This window comes from Rhamphochromis sp. 'chilingali' (genome assembly GCF_963969265.1).
Source record: "Rhamphochromis sp. 'chilingali' genome assembly, chromosome: 1".
Classification (NCBI taxonomy): Eukaryota; Metazoa; Chordata; class Actinopteri; order Cichliformes; family Cichlidae; genus Rhamphochromis; species Rhamphochromis sp. 'chilingali'.
The window spans coordinates 28928455-28951593 of record NC_137929.1 but is presented as its reverse complement, the minus strand read 5'-3'; the positions used below and the strand labels follow the sequence as shown (position 1 = coordinate 28951593).

Here is a 23139-nt window from a genome sequence, read left to right as displayed (position 1 = left end):
AAATCTGATTATATCAAACATATTTATATACGTATATAAATATATATATTATTTTCTGCTTCTTCCGTATGTAACTGCTCGCATTGTTGAAAATAGTACATGAAAGTGATGCTAATATTAGAATTATCCACCGATTCCTTTTGCTAATAAAGAATAGACAGAGTCAGCCTGGCAGGCTATATGCACACACTCATGTGGTTTGTATTCTTATCTCAGTTACTATCTCATCTTCTAGGTGGGGGCAAAGGGGGCATTAATTTCACTGGTGTGTCGGTGAGGTAAAACCGCAGCATCGGGCAGCATGTTGGCACCTGCGTGATCCCACCAAAGAAGCCTCATTACTCGGTGAGTCGGATAAATGTTCTTTCAGTTCATGCAAGGGCATCTGTTTTTGGATTTTCTATATTAAACCTAACCTTTTTGTCAGCTCACTTTTCAATTAGTTCGTTGTCATTCATCTTAATGATAAAAGAAGCAGAAGAATCGCTCTCACAACTTTAAGCTGCTAATGGATAAAACTGCAGCAGAAGCTCTCCACACCACGTCATTGACTTTGTTTTTAATTGAGTTGTGGCATTTGAAAAGTATAAAAGGAGGAATATGATAAGGTTATTTTTTTGCTAATTTTTCTCATGTGCTCATTTTTTGTGTTATTCGTTACAGAACATACAGAGTACACTTGAACTTTTTATTTAAAATGATATAAAGTACATCTGAATCTTTAAAGAAAACTACAAAATGTTTGAAGAATTAGCCTAAACTCTTTTACTCCTGCATTTTAAGACACTAAAAGTTTTACTACAATGTATGGCTACACATATTTCTCACAATGAAAACAATTTGAAAACAGTTACTTTAAAATATTCTGTCGTTAAGTGATGACATGATGAATCCTACTTCCGGGTAGAGCAGGGCGATATGGCCAAAAATATTTATCACGATATATATTTGAAAATTTGCGATAACGATATAACCGACGATATAATTGATGCGAGACAAAATACAACTCCACAACATTACTAGCGCAAAAAGACAACCTTCCATTTATTTTCACTTAAACAAGAAGCTGGTTTTTGTGTACATTAAAGCTTTATAAAAACGTAACAGTGCAAATGCAAATTCCTTGCTGAAAGTTTAACCAAAAGGCATTTCCAGTAGAAATGGGCTGACATATCCTGAGCATAACCATGTATAATATCCACTGAAGTTAAAAAGAGGTGCTTTGCAACATTAAACTGCAGTGTGCAGTACGCATTTTTCGGACCATAAGGTGCACGGGATTATAAGGCACATTAAGCGAAACAAAGCAGTCAGATAAATCAAACTTGATTAAACTCATTCTTCTTGCTTCCTCCACTTCTGTACCATTGATTCATTAATGTTGAATTCTCTGGCAGCTGCTCTATTCCCATGTTGTTGCAGTATATTAATGACTAACCTCGTATTGTGGATGGATTATCTCAGTTGTTCTCCTGACTGAAGTTTGGTCCGTTTACAGCATCCTGCCATGCGATTGCATTTGTCTCTAACCATGAAGAACCTTCACGTTAACTTTTATAAGTGGAAAAGTGTTAGTGTTCGTCCTCCAGCTTCACTGTTTATGTTATGCTAACATAGCTGTGTCGCTAGCGATCACGTAGCACATCATTATATACCAGCTAGCCCAACTTCAGTAACCCTACAAATGTCACTGCTGTTTAGTTTCCTGTCTTCATTTATGTTGGAAGTGATAGCAGAGCTGTACGTTTGATTTTTTTCAGAAATCTCTCAGTCAGAACATGCAATATCATGCTTAGGTAACTAGCGAGCTAACTTCCGCTAGCTTCCTGCTAACTTCTAACTCCGTTAAATGTAATAACTTTTGTTTTCATGGATGCCTGGAAGTTAAACTTCATAGTTACACCTGGTAAAGCAGCAATGCTGATCGTTTTATTAAAGATGAAAGAATTTAGACAGTTTTTAACTCTAAGTGATGCTGCAGTGTTGTTTGACCTGAAGCATACGGAGTTTAGGACCCAGATTACTCCCAGATTTAAGAGCATCTTAGTCCGACAAATATGACAATAACAACGGCCGCTTGCATGTTCTGCAAAAAATGTGCTTTGTTGTGTATCTGATGGACAAACATCAAACCAGTTCCACATCACGGAAGTTGCACCATTTTTACAAACCAATTCTGGTTCATCTGTTTCACTCAACAATCGGCCATGTGCGTATGAAAACAAAGGCACTGCGCACGCGCGTTTTACTCCCATTCTATCGCGATATTTCATTTTCCTATCGTTGCCTAACATTATACCGGTATTACCGTGAACGGTATAATATGGCCCAGCCCTACTTCCGGGCCTAAAGTAGTCTGCGTTTAATAGGGTTTTTGTGTTGTTAACATGTTTAATGTTATGTATTTTCTTCTATTTAATCTCAAAAAGCTCCTAAAACAGTCAGTGATCCCTGTTGACCTCCCTCGGCTTTTATTACCGCTAATCATTTATTTAAGCTCAGTTTTTAAAACCTTAGGATGTAACTACAGCCCAGCCCATGCAGCAGTATATGAATGGCTAACCTCGTATTGTGGATGGATTATCTCAGTTGTTCTCCTGGCTGAAGTTTGGTCCTTTTACAGCATCCTGCCATGCGATTACATTTGTTCCTGACCACCGAGAACACTCACGTTAACTTTTATCGAGTGGAAAAAAAGTTAGCTTGTTTATATTATGCTAACATAGCTGTGTCGCTAGTGGTCACGTAGCACATCATTATATACCAGCTAGCCAAACTTCAGTAACCCTACAAACATCACTGTTGTTTAGTTTTCTGTCTTCATTTATGTTGGAAGTGATAACAGAGTTGTACGTTTTAATTTGTTTCCAAAACCCGCAGTCAGGACATGTTATATTGTATTTAGATAGAAGCTAGCGAGCTAACTTCCTGCTAACTTCTAACCCCATTAAATGTCATAAATTCCGTTTTCATGGATGCCTGGATGTTAAACTCAATTGTTACACCTGGTAGAGCAGAACGCTGATCATTTTATTACAGATGAAAGACTTTAGACAGTTTTTCAACTCTCAGTAATGCCATAGTGATCGTTTGATATATGGACCTGCAGCGGAGTTTAGGCCCGGACACGGCTAGTGACGTCAGACTTAACGACCGAATATGTGAAATGGGACAAGATTTAGTGATTTAAGGCTGATAACAAGTACGTGAAAAGTTGTGCATAATCAGCATAAAGTTGGTTTAATCAGCTTTGTACATACTGCAAAAATGCAAACGTAACACAGAAAGTCTGCTTAACATCTAAAATGAATATTAACTATGTCATAATTCAACACAGAAAAAAAACAATGACTCGGGCAATATAATGACCATAATATCTGATATAGATAAGAACTACTGAAGCCTAAGATGTAGTTGTGTGCCAGGCCTGGTTGTTGAGCTCTCAGTAGTCTAGAAGGAGTAAACAGAAAAAGAAACAAACAAAGACACAGATAAAGACGAGAGCACTCAGAGAGCTAACTATCCCCGACAGGGAACAGCAATACTAAAACTGATGTTATTTATGCTGATGTCATCATTCGTAATACTGAAACCCCCAATAGTGACGTCTGCACTGTTTTCATAGAACATTTGTGCTGATGTCAGCATTGTTAATGGAAATCTAGTGTAGTATATTAATCTTTTGGTTTCAATATGAAGTCATGTAATGTTGTAATGAAAACATATGTTTTAAGGAGCTCAAGGAAGTGCTTATGTCTCCCAGTCACTGTTATATTGCTTAAAGTTTGAAGACGATCCAGTGGAAACTAAAGCCTTTTCCTAATGCTAAATGGACCAGTCTTAAATAGCGCTTTTCTACTTTTTCCAAGCACTCAAAGTGCTTTACTAACTTGCCTCATTCATGTTTTCACACTCATTCGCATAAGCACTTTTTTCTATTTACCATTTACACACATTCAAACTCAGATGGATGCATCAGAGAGTAACTTGGGGTTAGTATGTTGCCCAAGGATATTTGGCAGACGGGGATCAAGCCACCAAACGTCCGAGTAGCAGGTGACCTGCTTTACCACCTGAGCGACGGCCACCCCAAATTCATGTGATCCTAACCTTTGACCTATGACCTTGAAGCATTACTTCTAATATGGTCTATTTTATTAATTTTACAAATATGATTAGAGCAGAGCTGTCTGAAATCCTTTGCCTGTTCAAGCTGTAAAAAGCTTGCAGATTTCTCAATTACTATGTCATTATGTGAAACTTTATGTCATCATTGTGATGTCTTAGGGTTTTGTACTGAAAAAATAAACACTGTGTTGTACAGCCCTCTCCATAGTCATATAAAAGATCAGTTAATATGGTTTCTTGCAATTGTTTTTCAAGGTCAGCTTTGACCTTGGGCATGAACAGAAAAGGTCAAGGTCAAATGCTTAGCCAGCCTAGTTGGTGTATTGTTGTGATGTTTCAATAAATGTCTTGTGTCCGTTCAGCCTCATCAACAGCAGAAAAGGCTTTTTTTTTTTTTTTAAATCACAATGTAAGATGTTTACATTGTGTGTGAATCACCTTTCAATTCAATTCAGTTTTATTTATATAGCACCAAATAACAACAACAGTCGCCTCAAGGCGCTTTATATTGTAAGGTAGACCCTACAATAATACAGTTGCTTGCAAAAGTATTCGGCCCCCTTGAACTTTTCCACATTTTGTCACATTACAGCCACAAACATGAATCAATTTTATTGGAATTCCACGTGAAAGACCAACACAAAGTGGTGTACACGTGAGAAGTGGAACGAAAATCATACATGACAAATAAATAACTGCAAAGTGGGGTGCAAAACATACAGAGAAAACCCAACAATCATATGACCCCCTATGAGCAAGCACTTTGGCAACGGTGGGAAAGAAAAACTCCCTTTTAACAGGAAGAAACCTCCGGCAGAACCAGAGAACGAAAAAAAATACATGAGAAAATAAGAAAACAAAACAAAGAAAGGACTAACTAAAACCTTAAATAAATGAGGTACTGTAGAGTATCATAGTACCTATGCAAGGATATCACAACAAGCTGTCAGCGATGAATACAAGATTACAGGCTTACAGCAACCTGACATAAAAAACAAGCTATTGCATATTTACACAGCATCATCATTTTCATCTCTTTAACTTAGTTGTATTGTCAGGAAGAGAAAAAACTACATACAGTGTTTTAGATGTTGGCGCTGCAACACAACAAAGCATAAAACAATTTTAACAGCTACCAGCTGTGCAGCATTGTAAGCAGCCAGAGTGTGAATTCCTAGTGTCATTTCCCACATTTAACCAGCATCTGATATACTAGAACCCGTTTTGAGGAGAGAAAATCCCTGACCCAAGCCTGCGCGGTGATGTAGCTGAAGAAATACATTCAGTGGGGTATAAATATTGCACAGTGAGTACATGGAGGGCTTTTTGGCCAATGAATTATTACAAAGTCCAGTGGCTTCGTGCCAGCCGCGGAGTATATCTCGCTCAGCTTCACCCTGCAATAAGCTGTGACTGGGGAATTGTGGTTATAGTCACACCACAAATAAAGACCAGTGATACCAGAAATCCATCACATTCATCCCACAGGTTGTGTGCTTACATTTGGCCAGACTCAGCAATATCCAGTTAGCTAAAAGGGTGTAAATAACAATGAAAGTGCACACAGCAGGTGGTAGACAAAAAAAAGAGGAAAAGTTAATGAAGTTCCACTTTTTTTTTTCCTGTATTATCATTTTTTTTCTTCTTTTTCTGTACACATGAGGCACAGCGGCGTTAGCTAGTCAACATTTACAGGAGGCAGGAATGAGAGACAAACTATTTCCCTTGGTGATCAGCTTCATGATGCTTAGATAGATGGTGATCCCCGAAGCGAATAAAGTGTGCCACCCTCACGTTCTCGCTCTCAGAAGAGCAAATCTGGATGGCGACGATGATGGTGGTGATGATGATGAGTCTATTTGCTCAACATCAGTAGAACAGGGATGTGAAATTACTCCATGTTCGGATTTTTCCTGCTAAATCACTTTTCATTTGCACAAGATAATCACGTAACCCGGCGGAGCATGAAGTCGATAGTTAACACAGCTGATTGTACCAGCACAATGAGGTTAAACAAAGATCAAAATTCGAAAATTCGAAATGGAAAAAAGGGGGGAGGGGATGACTTTTGGATTGTCAAACCAAAGATATGTTGGGCAGGTTGGTGATTAGCAGCAATGCATAATCCCCAGTCTGCTGACATATTTCTTTTGGATACTGGCTGTCTGAAAAAGACAGATATGCAGTGCAGTATGGATCAAATCTGTTTCATGTCAGATAGCAGCTAGCGGTTTCTCAGGACAAATCTCTACTAAGCCACAAGCAGACTGGATTAGAGATTGAAGCAGTGACCACAGTGGATCAGGAGAATACTAAAAAGGTGCATTATTAAATGATTAGCGACAATTTCCGATAACCTCCAAATTACTTTCTTAAATACAGCACATTCATAAGTCCCGTTGCCTCACTTGTCGTGATTGAAATGCTCATTCTTAAATATCGCATTTGTATTGTGATTATGAGGAAGCGAACATGGGAGATTCGTCTTATTCTCTGTGGAGAAAAAAGGCAGAATTTTGCAAAAGCCCTGAGCCTGTGCGCATGTTTAATGCAATGCGCAGGTTTGTCTCGAGGTGTTATGGATGAGGTGTTTCATGGGACCTGCTGCTCATTTAGTCCTGTGACAGGTAATGTTCTGGTGCTTTTTGAGATGTGGCTTAAACACACGCATACTGTTTGCTTGCAAAAAAAAGGAAAAAAAGAGGAAAAACATGAAGAAATGGAGCTGCAGCATCACTGGTCATGCAAATGGATAATCTCAGCTTTTTCTTTCATTAGTTAACATAGTGTAAACGTGTGCGGCAAACAATCTGCATACTTAATCCCACTGCAACCTCCAAAGGAAATGAAAGAAGAGTCTAAACGTGCGTCAGGATACACATGTTAAGGGAATGCTATCTCAGGACTTTGGACTGTCTATGAAACTTCAAACCGAATCATTCTTACACAGACAGATATTTTTCAGCCAAAGTGTGTTTTTGTTGCCAGCCTTTATCCAGCATTATATAACCACAAGATGGTGCTATACATCACCGTTTGCCTTCCAAGCCTTCCCCAAGTCCCTCCACGTGAGGAGGCGTGATTCACCTGCGTCATTAGAATGACTGCTTTCCATTTAATAACTCAGTAAAGTCTCATTTGCATGAAAAATGAAACGAAATACATTGTTTTTGAATCGCTCGATCAGGATTGACCGTGATGCCAAACTAGTTATTTTAAATCTCAATCTTCAAATGACAAAAAGTTGCAGTCATTTTATTTAATCCAAGAAAAACTAAACATTAAACATTATCTACATTACATTTTCCATTTTCTCATTTCACAAAAAAAATCCCAAATCATCTAAATAAATCAAACTAAAACTAACATGAAGATGTGAAAACCACCAGAGCAAACTTGAGTTTTAAAGATTGTATTGAAAAAAGAAATATTGAATTAGTTGTCGGGCGACTTGCTTTCAGGGAAGCTTTATGTATGTGCGTAGCACGTGACAGGTTAAATGCATGTTTACATGCTTATGCAGTATAGAAGGAGATTAGATGGGGTGATAGTACAATTGAAATTACAGTAAAATCCAGTAGGTGGCAGTCTGTCAATACAGATTTTTTTTTAACACACCCACAGTAGGTGTGCCTCTCATCATCAGGAGAGGTTCATTACTTGCTATGTCTCTGCACAGTATGACGGGTGAATGCAAAGTGACAGCGCAAATGAACTTTTATCGATGGTGTAATGAAACACGCAAGCTATTTGGATGTGGTGTGTGTGTGTGTGTGTTTAAATACATATATATATATATATCATGGATTAATGGCTGCATGAGAAAGTCAGCACTCACACACACACCTCTACAGTGTTTTTTCCTCTTTCATTTTCGCCCCTTATATCTCTTGCGCTCCCTCTCTCACACTTGCACAAAGCTGAATGGCGTCACCACCCACCACTCACACTCACTCACGCGCGCAGACACACACACACACACACACACACACACACACACACACACACACACACACACACACACCTCCTCGCCATCTGTCTGTGCAGCGGCCCGTGTCTCTTGCACTGGGAGCAGTTGAGAGCAAGACAGAGAAAGTGTCTCTTGGCTCTTTAGTTCTGAATCCCACTTCCGCTCTTCTTTCTCCTGCTGTGCTGTTGTCTATCAAACGGTCTCACAGCATCACGCTGTGTGCTGATGAGCTCTCCGTGCCTTTGTAACACCTGTGTGCTTTTACTGTAACGAGAGCTCGTCTCAGCTTCAACCTGAGCCCCGTTTCCGCGCGAATGTTAAAGCTCAACAAAAGGAAAAACAAACAAGCCTGATTAGCTTGTTTATAATAAGTTTCATATTAATAGCACAGATGGCAGGATTACGCCCTCCAAGAAATATTTTTGGTAAAAGAAACCGTGGGACCGGCATGTTCCCCGTGACAGAGTGCAAGAGGAATGCGCACATTTTGGACATCGTTTGCTGCTATTACCTCTGCCAGAGTTGTAAGGAAGCAGAGTGAATTTCTCTGTGTGCTCCTTGATTTTATCGAGCAGCTTGAGTTTACGGTAAAAAAAATAAATAAATAAAGCACACAAAGCCAGGAATGACAGCATCTTTACATAACAGAATGATTAAAATCCACAGGAATGCACATGATAGGTGTCATAAAGACTGTGTTTTCCCCTCTGTCTAAGAGTCCCTTCTCTTCATAGTAAATTTTCATAACCCTGCAACTTACCAGAAAGCTTTGTAGGCAGCTTAAGTAATTTGAACAAAAATGCATCACCTCTCTCCCCTCAGTCGCCTCCCTTTAGACAGCAAGCAAAAGTGCCTTCATAACGCTGCTTTATTCAGCTGCGGTGATAAGAAATGGCAGCTATCAGCAAGCGGTCTGGAAGCTGCATATAACTGTTATTGTGTGTGTATATATATATTAAAAAAATTGATTTATGTGGCCTATCACTTAGGAGGTGCAAAATGTGGATGAGTATGGGCTAATATAATAATAGAGGATGAATGAGAGGGATAAAGAAAGGGCCAGGTGACGCCTCAAGAAGGAGAGCGAGATCAAAGGCAAAAGACGTTTAATAACAGCAAGAAATTCAATTTTCTAATCATCTTCTGTGGAGTTCACGTAATTAATTTCAGTTAGAAAAGAGAGAAAATCATTATATTAAGATAAAGGACTATATATATATATATATATATATATATATATATATATATATATATATATATATATACATATACATATGTCAGAAAGTTTGTATCAACTTCTGAGCACGATCACTTTGAAATTTTTTAAATATGCATCACCTTTCATCCAAGAATTCAATTCAATTCAATTTTATTTATATAGCGCCAAATCACAACAAAAGTCGCCTCAAGGTGCTTCATAGATACAGAGAAAAACCCAACATTCATATGACCCCCTATGAGCAAGCACTTTGGCGACAGTGGGAAGGAAAAACTCCCTTTTAACAGGAAGAAACCTCCGGCAGAACCAGTTTCAGGGAGGGGTGGGGCCATCTGCTGTGACCGGTTGGCGTGAGAGAAGGAAGACAGGATAAAAGACATGCTGTGGAAGAGAGACAGAAATTAATAACAGATATGATTCAATGCAGAGAGGTCTGTTAATACATAGTGAGTGAGAAAGGTGACTGGAAAGGAAAAACACAATGCATCATGGGAATCCCCGGCAGCCCATGTCTATTGCAGCATAACTAAGGGAGGATTCAGGGTCACCTGGTCCAGCCCTAACTATATGCTTTAACAAAAAGGAAAGTTTGGAGCCTAATCTTAAAAGTAGAGATAGTGTCTGTCTCCTGAATCCAAACTGGAAGCTGGTTCCACAGAAGAGGGGCCTGAAAACTGAAGGCTCTGCCTCCCATTCTACTTTTAAATACTCTAGGAACAACAAGTAGGCCTGCAGAGCGAGAGCGAAGTGCTCTGATAGGGTGATATGGTACTACAAGGTCATTAAGATAAGATGGGGCCTGATTATTTAAGACCTTGTATGTGAGGAGCAGGATTTTGAATTCAATTCTGGATTTAACAGGATGAGGCTTCTCCAGTTCTAAAACCAAAAGGTGGAGAGTCCCAGGTATTTAAACCCTACTGGGAGTTGGCTCCTTTGGAGGTGTTCGCTGACCCACTATTAATCATCGCATCGTCGCAGGAGCCAAGTTGTGAAAAAAGGTGCAGGTCATTACCACCAGAGGTTTCAGGTGAAACCACGGTGAGACCTTGGCCCAACCTATCAGCCTAACTGATGCAAGGTGCAAGTTGGGGTTGAGTTGTTTTGACCAATCAGTAAAGAGACTGACTATTTTGGGCCCACAAGCTTTATCATTTGAATATGATAAACAAATAAAGATCAAATTACTCTGAATGTACCAAAGCAAACATCTAATATGTCCATATATTATATATATCAGGCAGCACGGTGGTTAGCACTGTTGCCGCACAGCAAGAAGGTCCTGAGTTCAATTCCACCATCAGGCCGGGGTCTTTCTGTGTGGAGTTTGCATGTTCTCCCCGTGTTTGCGTGGGTTCTCTCCGGGTACTCCGGCTTCCTCCCACCGTCCAAAGACATGCAGCTTGTGGGGATAGGTTAATTGGATAATCCAAATTGCCACTAGGTGTGAATGTGCGAGTGAGTGTGAATGGTTGTCTGTCCCTGTGTGTTGGCCCTGCGACAGACTGGCGACCTGTCCAGGGTGTACCCCGCCTCTCGCCCTATGACAGCGGGGATAGGCTCCAGCGACCCCCGCGACCCTGAAAAGGATAAGTGGAAGCGAATGGATGGATGGATGGATTATATATATCTAATACTACACAGTCTACCATCGTTTATGAGTGTTTGATTTTCCCTATAAATCCAACAAGTGTCAAATGATCTCTAATGAAAACACCCACTAAGTGCAGTCCAAAATGATTTCATACCTACGCAGCAGCAAAGATAATCCCACATTTTCCAAAACAAAAAGCTAAAACCTCTTTAAGGACTTTGTTTGCAATCTTGTATAGATATAAATCCAAGCTACTTTTCTCTGTTGAATATCAGTCTCTGATGCTCATTAAATGTTGTATGGAGAAAATAGGCTTGGCGCTAGCAAGCAGCCTCATGTTTACCCGTTGGCGCAGAGCTGGTGCGATGTCCAGACTTGTAAATCAGGCCCATTGAGGTAGCATAATGCCGATGATTATGACAGCCAGTCGCATGGGAGTGATAGAGGGACGTTGAGTTATGGACTTGGGGAGGATGCCCAGAACTGAAGAGTCTCGCAAATGCAGAAGCACTTTCACCAAAACACAAGTCCCCAGATGGGGACTAATGCTGCAGTTGGCGGCTGCACCACCCAAATGACTGCATATTAGCTGCTCAAAACCCGGCACACAGGATGGTGAAGGTTTTCCTTTTTTCCCCCCCTAAATTTCATAGTTGTGCCATTTTACTAAAAAATCTGAAAGAAAAAAAAATCACTTACTGAATACAAGAGCAACACACAGCCAGAGTATTTTGAAAGTGTTTTGTGTTGCACTGGCATGCGATGCATCACTTAACTAGATGACTTCAGCCAGGCGGATTCATTTCCATTCACTGTATTACTAAAGAATCTACTCTTTGCGTTCTGCTTTGTTCATTCTGCTCCTCTCCGCAGACCAACGATCATTCATCCCCATTGATCGTCAGCCATGATAATATAATCAGGCGTAAAGCACTGACAAGGCTGGCCGGTCCGATAGATCAGAGCTGCTGACAGCAGAGCTATGCACAGGTCATAAACCCTCACCTTCCTTGTTTGACCCCACATCAATTTGGCTCTTTCCAATATGAATGCAAATAACAATGCGTTTTTGGTGACATGTTTATGGTTATCTCTGTATCCCCCCTCTCGCTCCACCCGCTGCACCTAAATGTGCTGATGTTACTGAGCTAATGGGATTGAAAGAAGGTAACCTATTGCTCTGGAGTGGCCGGCACTCCACTCCCAAATACCTACTTTGAGCACCACCATTGCCCATGCCCATTTTTTGCGTTTGTTTGGGGTTTTTTTGCACAAACACTTACATATACAGTATATGCATACCTACATGTCCTCCGCCTCACTCACTTGTGTATGCATTGAGCTGATAAGTACTGCGGCTCATTTTCCCCATGGCAAAGCACAGTAAAAAACTGGGGAGTAATAATTGCTTTGGGGGGGTGGGTGGTGCGGCAATACGAGGATGGCTAAATATGCTTGATTGCCTCCTAAGCTTCAGTGCTGTGTAATGAAATATGGCTGCTGCAGACGGGGGCTCCCGTGCGATAGCTTTCTTGTCACTTTCTCACTTGCCTTTTTCTTTTTTTCTTTCCCCTGCAGCCTTTCACTCTTCGGCGCCGGCATTTTCATCTTTGCTTGCCCATTGCCGTCGTCATAGAACGGAGTGCGTCCGAGCATTTGTTGCCATTGAACGCTATCTTAGCTATAATGTAATAATTACGGAGGCCAAATCCGGCCTAATTGAGTATTCCTCCCCGGCATCAAAATGCCAGGCGCCTTAATATTCCTCTGTTCTACAATTTAATTTGTGGATTCATTAGCATGACCGGCGTGTATAGAGAGAAAGCTGATAAGAAGGAACCCGGCAAAACACACCGGTGATGAGGTCAGTTTGTAGAGGCCAGCCATATCCTCACCTGGGTAATTACGTTAATTTACATGTAAGAACCGTAAAACCGAAAACCTTTTTTTTTAATGCAACTAAATGTCAGGTTAGCTTGTTTCCTTTAGCTTCTGCAAATAAAGAAGAGGTTTTCACACGGAAAATTGCCTCTGAGTCAGCGTGATAAGTGTCGGGCAGAGACACTACTTTGCTCGTGACATTCACAATTATCTTTGCTAATCATCCCATTTGACCGCTATAAAGTTCTACAATAATGTTTCAAAAGATAATGAGTCAAATTAAAACTCATCCAAAAAAAAGAGAAAGAAATGTCCCAGAACCAGCTCATTTTTATTGTAACCACCCAAAGCACATTTCTCCATGTTAGTTAAATAAGTAGCAAATCATTTACAAGAATATTAGTCCACAGGCTTGTATGGGCACAGCAGCATCTGCTAATGCATTTAGCAGGAAAATAGCCTGAGAAAATCTTCCGCGCACATTAAATAGACTTAAAAAGACTTTTTTTTTCTTTTTTCTTTCTTTTTTGCTTTCAGAATAACTAACAAGCCTAATTTGTTGTGCTACTTAAAGGAAAATGTAATCACACTTGTTTTCATAATTCACAAAGTCAATCGATAACTGCGGTTAAGTCATTCTCTACCGCACGCGCAATTTTCTCTTCCTTCAACTGAAATTTGGTTCAAAAGCACTTTTCTGTTTCTTAACTATACATTTTGTACATAATGGCGCCGAATACATGAACTAATTAAATGAGCAACATAACAATGTTGAAAAGCTCTGTATACAAAAATTCATGGTTGATTCATTTTTAGTAAGAGCTAATTGCGTTGTGTAGAGAAATGCTTTTCTTATACTTTTTCTATTTCTGTTTTTCTCGTGCATGTAGTTCTCTTTCCTGAGACGTCAACCACAGGATGAGGCCTGCGGCAGGTAAGAAACTGAGCAGAGTATCTTGATGCAAGAGGATTTTAACTGTTCTTTAAATATACATTTGTTTAAATTTCACACAGTACGTTAAGTCGGGGTTACTTTGTTCTACTTTCAAATTTGTGTATGTGAGCTGATAATGTTTCCAAATAACCATCTTTGTTTAAAAAAAAGAGTAAATTGCATGTTTTGAGTACAGAGACAGGCCCAAGAATATGTCAAGTGACATCAAATCAAGCGCTAAGCTGAATCTCGACTCAGCTCCATCTCCTGACCTGGATCGGGGCGGAGGAAACAGACTATATCTGGCAACCTAAACCTTTTTAAAGTGACTGAGAGTGTGAGGGAGACTGACTGGCACTGATGGGACCAGACCGGGACTGCGCGATGCCGTGCTGCACTGCACCCGGGCCTCAGAGCCTGATTGATAGAGTGTGATGAGACTGTCACTGAGCAAGGAGAGAAGCCGAGAGATAGGCTAGATGGAGGGAGGGAAGTGGGCTGACCAGGGGAGAGAGATAGAGAGAAATAAATCTGAGAACATGTGAAGGATGAAGTGGGGAAATGAAGTGGCTGGATGGAAGGTGGACATATGAAGGATGGGGAGGCGGAGCGCTGGGGGCGTGGGGGGGGGGGGGGGGGTTGATGTTGGAGAGGTGAGTCAGATACTGAGAAGCTTACAGCTTTGCTTCTGAGCGAGATATACTTGGCATAAACAGATTTAGTTGATATGAATATCTGCAAAAACAGGATAAAACTTTTAAAAAAGGCAAGAAGTTATTTTTATGCAAGCAAAAATATCACATGACAAATTGTGGCTGATATTTATTAGGGCTGGATTTACTCCATTTACTAAACAAAAACTTTTTTTTACATAATGGAAAAAAATCTTTTGTAACTTGCAACACAATATGTTAGCACTTGCCGTTATTTTTATTTCTTAAAGAAAAGCAAAGGTAAACAAAAGATTGGTCTGCACATATAGTATATTCTGATGGGCTTGGGGAATATTCTCAGACGTTCCAAGCAGCTAGCATTAGGCCAAGAGCTGGAGGTTGTGTGCTCCACAATGCCCCCTACTGGGCAAATCCAGCAAGTCATTATAGTAAAGTTAAACTAAACTAAAAACTAAATGTGAAAAGTTGATGAACATGTTAATTTAAGCTTTCAAAACGTTATGTGTTCATAATCTAGTACCTTTACTGATTTTCCTAAACTTTGCCTCTAACACGTGCACTCCAAACAATAATAAAAGATTGTAATTAAAATATTAATTTAAAAGAATAACACTAAAGTCAGTAAAAACTAAATTGAAATATGAAAATCCTCTGAAAATTACCTGAACCTAAATTGAATGTAAAACAAAAAGTCAAAATTAAATTGAAGTAAAAGCTGATTTGAAAATTCAGAATGATAATAACTCTGCAGTGGGAGTTAATTGCACCACTAAGTTGAAAGACCAGCCTGGAAATAAATGAATGAATTACTGAGGATGGGTGCTAATAAATGCTCTTCAATAATCAGTGTGACCAACTTGAAACACGCCACAAAGTTGGGGATGAAATGGCGAAAATGTAGCTAATATATCTACTACTTCGGGATAACTTGTTAGCTAAGAAAGTCGTCAGAGGAAGACTGAAGTCTTACATACTTTCGCTTGCTTCTACAATATTACATCAACCATCCAGTGACAGGTTTCCACATCACTGCGTTTGCAACTTTCAAACCTGAGTGCTGGTGGCAGCACGGTGAGCAGCACTGTTGCCTTACAGCAAGAAGATTCCGCCATCAGGCCATGTTCTTTTTGCATGTTCTTCCCATGTTTGCGTGGGTTCTCTCCCAGATTTTACACATTTTTAGCACATTGTAGTATATCAGGTTTGATCATGAGAGTTCTCGTCTGTGCAACTTTAATTTCCAAAACTATATTTCTTGCACTGTATGTTGGCCATGTGAATATCCTAAATAGTTTATTGCCTTGTTTATCGGTTCATCAGCACCTGCTTTGGTCACAATATTAGATCTTGAGGACACATGGCATCTTGGCAATGAATGGACTACAGGCTGAGTTAAAGCCCTGTTCTGGGAATTCCACAGTTAGTGATTTTAGACTCAATAAAAGCACCATGTTTTAGTTTTATCCTTGCCTGAGGAAAGAAGGCTGACTCACCAGAACGCCAAAGTTATTATTAGTGCCTCACATGTGTGGAGAAAAGCTATGTGTATGTGCATGTCAGTGTGGGGAAGACAGAGAGAGAGAGACAGAGAGAGGCAGGCTGAGCCCTAGCAGTAGTGGTAAGTGCATGCAGGAGCAACATGAGGAGCTCTTATCTGCCGCCTGCCAAGCCCTGACCGGGGCCCTGACTCCTGCGCTCCCTCCCTCTCTCTGTCCGTCTCCAGCAGGGCTTCCCACTAGTCTTCTATTGGCAAGGCGGCCAGGTGAAATGAGCAATTCCCATTCAGGGACAGGAATGCTGCACAGACTCACCCTGTGAAATGGCTGCTCACTTTGGCAGATCAATGCACTCTCTTTCCCTTGTGCACTGCCACTGAGTGATAGCCAGGAAGAAAAAAGGAGGGGGAAAAATGAGTATGGGTAGAGAGACGGCAGAGGTGGTTTTGCATATGAGGTTGCACATGCACGAAAGTGTGTAGGGGGGGAGGCAGGGTGTTAGCAGGGCATTTAATGATATTTGCCATGGCTGCTCTGAGCGAGTGCTATTGGAGGAAAATGGGAAATGCTTTGCATATACTCAGAAAGACATGCAATATTGCTGTTCCTCTTTAAAAGAAAAAGTGCCGGTCCCCGTCCCACCGGATATGAGAATTTTCAGCTGCTCAACTGGAAATTTTTCCAATATGAATGATATTAGCACCAATCATATTAAAATGCTTAGTTGTGCCGAAATGAATTCCATACCTCTTCAGTGAGAGGCTCATATGTCAGACGTTTATAGCATAGCAAGTTTTAAACATAGGTTCAAAACTGTGAGATAAAATGTGCCTAATGTAGATTTATTCTCCAGCTCGTGATCGCACTCAATAGCCAGTGATTTTTTTTCTCCCCCAGCACACTGCATCTGCACTGTCTAGTACGCCTTCTTGCGCCTCACGGGTAATCTGTCCTTCCACATGTAATAAATCAGGATTTGAGGAGGGCTGGTGTAAGCCCAGCCAAAAATGAAATAACAACAAACTCTAACTGTTTATATAATGAAGAAAAAGTCATTCATAGTCATATTATATTGCAAAATATCTGTAATAATGCACCATTAATCTCTTTATTACATGGATAACCCACAGCAAAAAATGGCTTTTTTAAATATATATGTAATGGAAGTAAAAGCATTAAAAAGTTTACACAAATTCTGTCCACACTGTGCAAACACAACGTTTACAATCATCATGTTTGCTGCAGATGATTCTGTCATCGCCTTTGTGTAAGGCTAATATTTAAATAATCAGTCAGCGGCTGCGAAGAGGCCAGCGTTCGGCCAGATCTATTGTCCAAATGTCCAAACGAATCATAAAAAGCATCGTTAATACTCTGATTGTTTTGCTCTTTATTAAATAAACATGTCAAGAGCTTCATAAATCTTTTGCTCGCTGCACATCTGGACAAACACATTGGATTTCTGTGGTTTGAGCAACATGGCTGAATTACGTGTTTGACTCGTTCAAGAGTTGTGTATTTAATAAATGGGCAGTAGTTGTATAGTAGTTGTAATATTTTGCTCAGGCTTCATCAGAGTTCATAAACTCTGTGTCAAAATAAAACTGTGTCAAAGCACAAACATGTCCCTTCTTCACAGGAAAATCTTGAACATCCGCATGGAGCTCAAGGGCAGATGAATGTATCGTTGTTACAGTATGAACACATTGAAAACTGAGCAGTCTGTGTTTGCCACGCTGTTTCAAAGAGTTACATTTTTGGAGTAGTGGCTATTGAGCAATACTGTTTTGAGGCAAATTACTACCATTTTCAATTCAGATGGCTGAATCATGATTCAAATGTAGAGCCTAATAAACCTTCTGCCCTTTATGCCAAAGAACAGTAGATTAAAGAATCCCTACTCAAGAGCTGATGTCTTGCAGGTTTTAGATGTGTCCTTGATCCAACACAGCTAATTTAAATGGCTAAATTACCTCCTCAACATGTCTTGTAGTTCTCCAGAGGCCTGCTAATAAACTTATCATTTGATTCAGGTGTGTTGAGCCAGGCTGAGATCTAAAACCTGCAGGACACCGGTCCTCGAGGCCTGGAGTTGGACACCCCTGCCCTACTAGAGGAAGAACTTGGAATTGGTCTTTGATGGACTAAATGTTACCAAGCAGTCTGCTTCAGTCTGTTTACCATGGGGGCAGTCTTGCACGTTTATTCCTCTTTTCCCATTATGCTGAGGATACTGTATTTTGCTACCATACTGAGTATAATTTCCCAGTTTGGTCTAATTTTGTCTTGGTGTCATTGTTATAGTCTATAGCAGCAGTCCCCAACCGGTTTAATGTCAGATAATATTTACATGGACCGGCCTTTAAGGTGTAGCGGATAAATACAACAAAATAAAATGATACGACCAAGACAAAAACGGTGGTATTTTGTAAATATAATAATAAACGCAAATTCACTGTGTGATTGTGTAACTTTATTAGCAGCGTCCTCCTGAAATGTGCCAACAACATCAAGAGTAACATCCTCCTCTCTGCCCCTTAATGCTCTCTGGTCGCTATGGTAACGCATAAATATTTCTTTCAAAATAAGACGCACAACTACAACATGGGAAAAGACCCAGGGAAACCGAGTTAACGATAAAAACCCTGAAAACTTCAACTCTCGCGTCCCGGTACCAAACGACTCACGGCCCAGTACCGGTCCGTGGTCCGAGGGTTGGGGACCACTGGTCTATAGAGTTCCTGTAAGCACAGCAAACAACTATAAACCTCAGCCTAAGTACAGATTAGGCTATTATAAATGAAATCACCTTATTCCCTATTGTACTTCATGAAGGAGTGGTAGTCTCTAAGCAATCAGACCACACCAGATTCATTAAAGTGTGCTTGCCAAATCTGTGCTGACTTACAATGACATACTGAACAAATTGAAAAAAAAAAAAGCAATACCTTAATGAAAAAGCAATTCATTAAGGGTCTAGTTTGAACCAGGAAATACACGAGCACTTGAACTAAATTTCCTTCTGCGTATCACATAAGAATAAAGCTTTTACAGCGGTGTCATAATTGAGCTTTAATCATTTGTTAGAAAACATACGCCGATGTGTAGAGATGAAGTACAGTTTTACAATTTAATTTCACACACTTATATGTCCCAATAAATTCCTACGGAGGCTTGCCGATTCATAGGTGCGCCACCAATCCTGCCGCCTCCGCTGCTTGTCAGGAAATGTAGACGAGAAATTTAGCTAACCTCATATTGAAGGATATATATCTCAGTGTGACACACAAATTGATTTAACCCTCATTGCTACTTTTCCTTTATTACAAAACTCTACGGCGACAATTCAAATTCTTATAAACTTTTTATTTAGCTCTCCTCCTTGTTCTATAAGGTAATTTATCATCCCATCTCCATAGCCCCGGTGCTTTTTCCTCCCCTCTCGCCGTCTCGAGTCTCTCAACATCAATGAAGCCTCAGTTGAAAATATAGTCAGGCCTATGCAGACATGACAGCAATAAAGTGCACTTGATTACATGGTTGAACGTAAGGACAAGGAGACAGAAGAGCAGAGGAAAAGAACACAGCCTCTCAGCTTTGATCGCGCCTAACATCTCGATTTTCGAAAGTCCTTTTTTTGTGCGGTTTCGGCAGAGGCAGGTGTGGGAAGGTTGAATCTTGGTCATCAGCTGTCAAGGCCATAATGAACAGCATTTACTAGTAATACCATGCGCTGCCACATTTCAGGGTGTGAAATGTCAAAGTGTCCATTCTCCCCAAGCTAGTCAGAAGCTCCACTGTCAGGGCTTCAGCTGTAAACAATTGGGAAAGAGAGGCGAGACAGCAACAGAGAACGTTCTCCGTTTCACCCATTACAGTCTAAGTGTGAAAGAGTGGTAGAATGTCAAGCCTAGAAAAATAGAGATGCTTGCAAAGGGTAGAAAAAGCGGGTTTCAAATGGATTCCATTTGGCAGACACATAATGATAGCTATTAAACAAAACTGAGGGAAGTAAAGCAGGAGAGGGTGAGAGAGACACACAAAGACACAGAGAGACAGGCAGGGCGTAGCAGACAGACAGGCAGAGAGACACCTGCTGTTGCATCACCTGCTGTAATAATAGTGTTGACATTCAAATAGAGAGCTTTGACAATAGGAGCTAGCTGAGGCAGCACCCGGTATTCAAATAAAAGAACACATCAGGAAATATTAGCAAGCATCAGGACTTTTTCTTAGCGCGCAGTGAAAACCACTTGACCCTTTGGCATCCCGCAAGTGCTTATACAGTATAACTTAATGTGTGTGTCTGTGTGTGTGTGTAAAAGCAAGCGCAGACGACACCTTAAATGAGCCGATTCTCCACTTAACTCCTATTCATTCCATATAAACTGTGCATTCTGAGGCTGTGAATAGAACTATAGGAGCACTGTGTATTTGTTTATATCGTTATGCAATGCTGGAATAACACAGCCTAGAAGGATGCAAGGGTTGTTTTATTTAGTTTGTTATATATTATATATATTGTGTAAGTGCTGCTATTGTACATATTCTCAGTACCTTCTTTAAAATTGCTTCCATTCATTCACTGAGATTTGTGGTAAGGGTTTGCATCTTCCAAAAAAGGCATACTATATATACTATATTACAGAGGCAAAGATATACTGTATTCTTGCTCATAGCATGGGCTCTTATTTCGCAAACTGTATTTGGCAGCCCCTTGAATGCCCTCAAACCTCACTGATTTACACAAGTCAACAGCTCTTTACGGCCTCCTTAGTCCACATTTGCCTGTGCCAAAAACAGTCACACCAGGAGCTGCTCACACCGGCACTGGAAGAATGCATATAGAACAAGTCAGCTGATGGTTGCAAACCCATCATTAAAAAGAGATAGATAAACCGCTTTCATAATAATAATTATAGTAATGATAATAATGATAAGCACTATATATTATAGTTACCACTATATATTATAGTTACCATAGTTACTGCTTAGTTACCATGTAATTACCATGCAACTTACAATTTATATGTATGTAAGTAACGGTTATTGTGTGGTTATTACCTCTTTGTTCCCACAGTGTTACACCACTGTTACAATGTTATCAGAAGCTGTTATTTTAAAAACAACAATAATGATAATAGCAACAATGTTAGAACTTTATATTACAAACTTGTTACCATGTAATTACCATGCAATATTTTTCTTAATTTATTAAATAATAATATTTATGCAGGATATTTACAGTTAAATGTAGGTAAATGCACAATGCTACCCCATTATTACAATGTGATTATGTGAAGCTGTAAGAAAAAAGGGTGCCAGCATAATAATAGCGATTACTGTTTTAGTAATGTACATGCTCTCTGTCACTGTGGATTCTAAAAGTGAAAAGAAAAACCCTAGAAACTGTCTGCTCTCTGAATCTATTACACGAATGCTATTGCTATGGGTGGAAACCATGTTTTCAGCAACATTTTGGGGAACAGTGTCTTTCTCCTATTACACAACTCAATGCAGAGTTCGATTTGCACTTTATGTAAATGTGTTCGAGTCTCTGGAAGGCAATTATTTCTCAGTCCTTCAATGAAATTAATCACAGCTTTGTTGGAATGTATAGGTTTTGTTTTTCTTGACTGGCATTCCAATTCCACTCACACTTCCAGTCTTTAATTATCACTGTCATGGTATCTTGAATACCCAGGTTAAACATAATTCAAAAAACGGAACGGACCATTAGTCGGCAAATTCTTTTTTGACTCTCTCTTTCATGCACCCCACATGCCCCCGATGGGACTATCAATCAAAATCCGATTCAGCTGATAATCGCATTCACCGATGCACGTATTTTATTCTCTTTTAAGTGCCCGGCCGTCTTTTGTGTCAATGTAGACGTGCCGTGATTGCAGTAGAAACTTTTCATGTTTGAATTCAGTGGGGTTTGAAAGACTGCAGATATCAGCAGATTCTTGCTGATGCACAGGTCAATACCTATTATAGTAAAAGCAATAGTCATTGTAGTGCTCCTGCATTACCAGCTCCAGATGCTGTTGCCTTCAAAAGCTGTGACACTTTCTATAGTGATTTGATGCTAAATCTGATGGTTTAAGAGCGCTCTGATTGTTTCTCTACTCCTTTCTGTACTACGTGAGCAGAAAAATAAAAGGTATGCACTCTGAAAAAGTGTCTCCACTATACGTAGAGCAAATTGTGTTACGGTCGGCTTTTCTCAAAGTGTAAATTGGACATTTGCCATCAGCGCTCTTTGAAACTGCCAAAGCCTTCCTGATATCTATTTGCCTTTATCGTATTTAAGTAATTGTTCTTGGCTTCTGTGTTAATGCAGTACTACATCCATTAGCATGATGCTTAATAGCTAAATTTGGGACCATCGAAGACCAGTCAATTACTTTACTTTCCTATCAACCTCCATTTCAAAAAGCACTTGAGGAAACGATTTTCCATTACAACTCACTCCTTAATTGTTGAAGAGTATAAAAGCTACACTAATGCAAAAGAGGAAAAAAAGTTGTTTTAATAAATAAATTAAATCATTTCAATCCTTTCATCAATTTCCAGTCATTGTTTTGGTACCGATGCATTAAAAGTGGCACATTTTGGTTTTGTTAGCAATTTTCAAGCATAATTCCAAAGTTTTACAAAACTGTATTAGTTTTTTTGGCTGGCTTCTGTTTCTTATCATTTCTTGGATTTTCTTTTTTTCAGCCATACTTCATGTTTACAAATTAAAACTACACCTTGTTATTGTGGTGCCGATTTAGCTCAGTGCATTGAGCAGGCGCCCACTTACCATACAGTTAACAGCGGCCGGCCCGCGGCCCTTCGCCGCATGTCTTCCTCTCTTTCGTGTGCTCTATACTTTGTGTCTATTGAATAAAATTATTAATTACTTATTTACTGAGCCATACTTTAAATATAAGATTCCTTCTATAAAATGGGTCATAAAAAGGAAGACATTTACTTTTTACAGCACTTGGTACAGTAAATATTACAGTGAATTTGCTTATGTAGTAGATAAAAAATGCAATGGCGGTTTACACTGGACTAACATATCAGTGCAAAGGAGTTCCTGACATGGTGTTCATATAGGCTATTTCAAGAGCAGACGATGCACTGACTGATAGCCATTGCTAGCATATGCTAGAAATTAAACATGCAGTTAAATGTTTTTTCCTAACATTCTCAAAAGTAATTGTAGTTGCCTCTGTCTTACATATTTAAA

At 39.8% G+C, this 23139-nt stretch overlaps 1 protein-coding gene across 2 annotated transcripts in view; it reads left to right on the top strand.

Moving 5' to 3' along the window:
• Positions 1-23139, top strand: part of LOC308402910 (receptor-type tyrosine-protein phosphatase delta-like) — a 421888-nt gene that overhangs the window by 171421 nt on the left and 227328 nt on the right. For both annotated transcript variants that reach the window (XM_080892054.1, XM_080892053.1), the window contains exons 6-7: positions 236-345; positions 13683-13726. The gene's annotated coding sequence lies outside the window, so the exon portion shown is untranslated. The remainder of the gene's footprint in view (positions 1-235; positions 346-13682; positions 13727-23139) is intronic.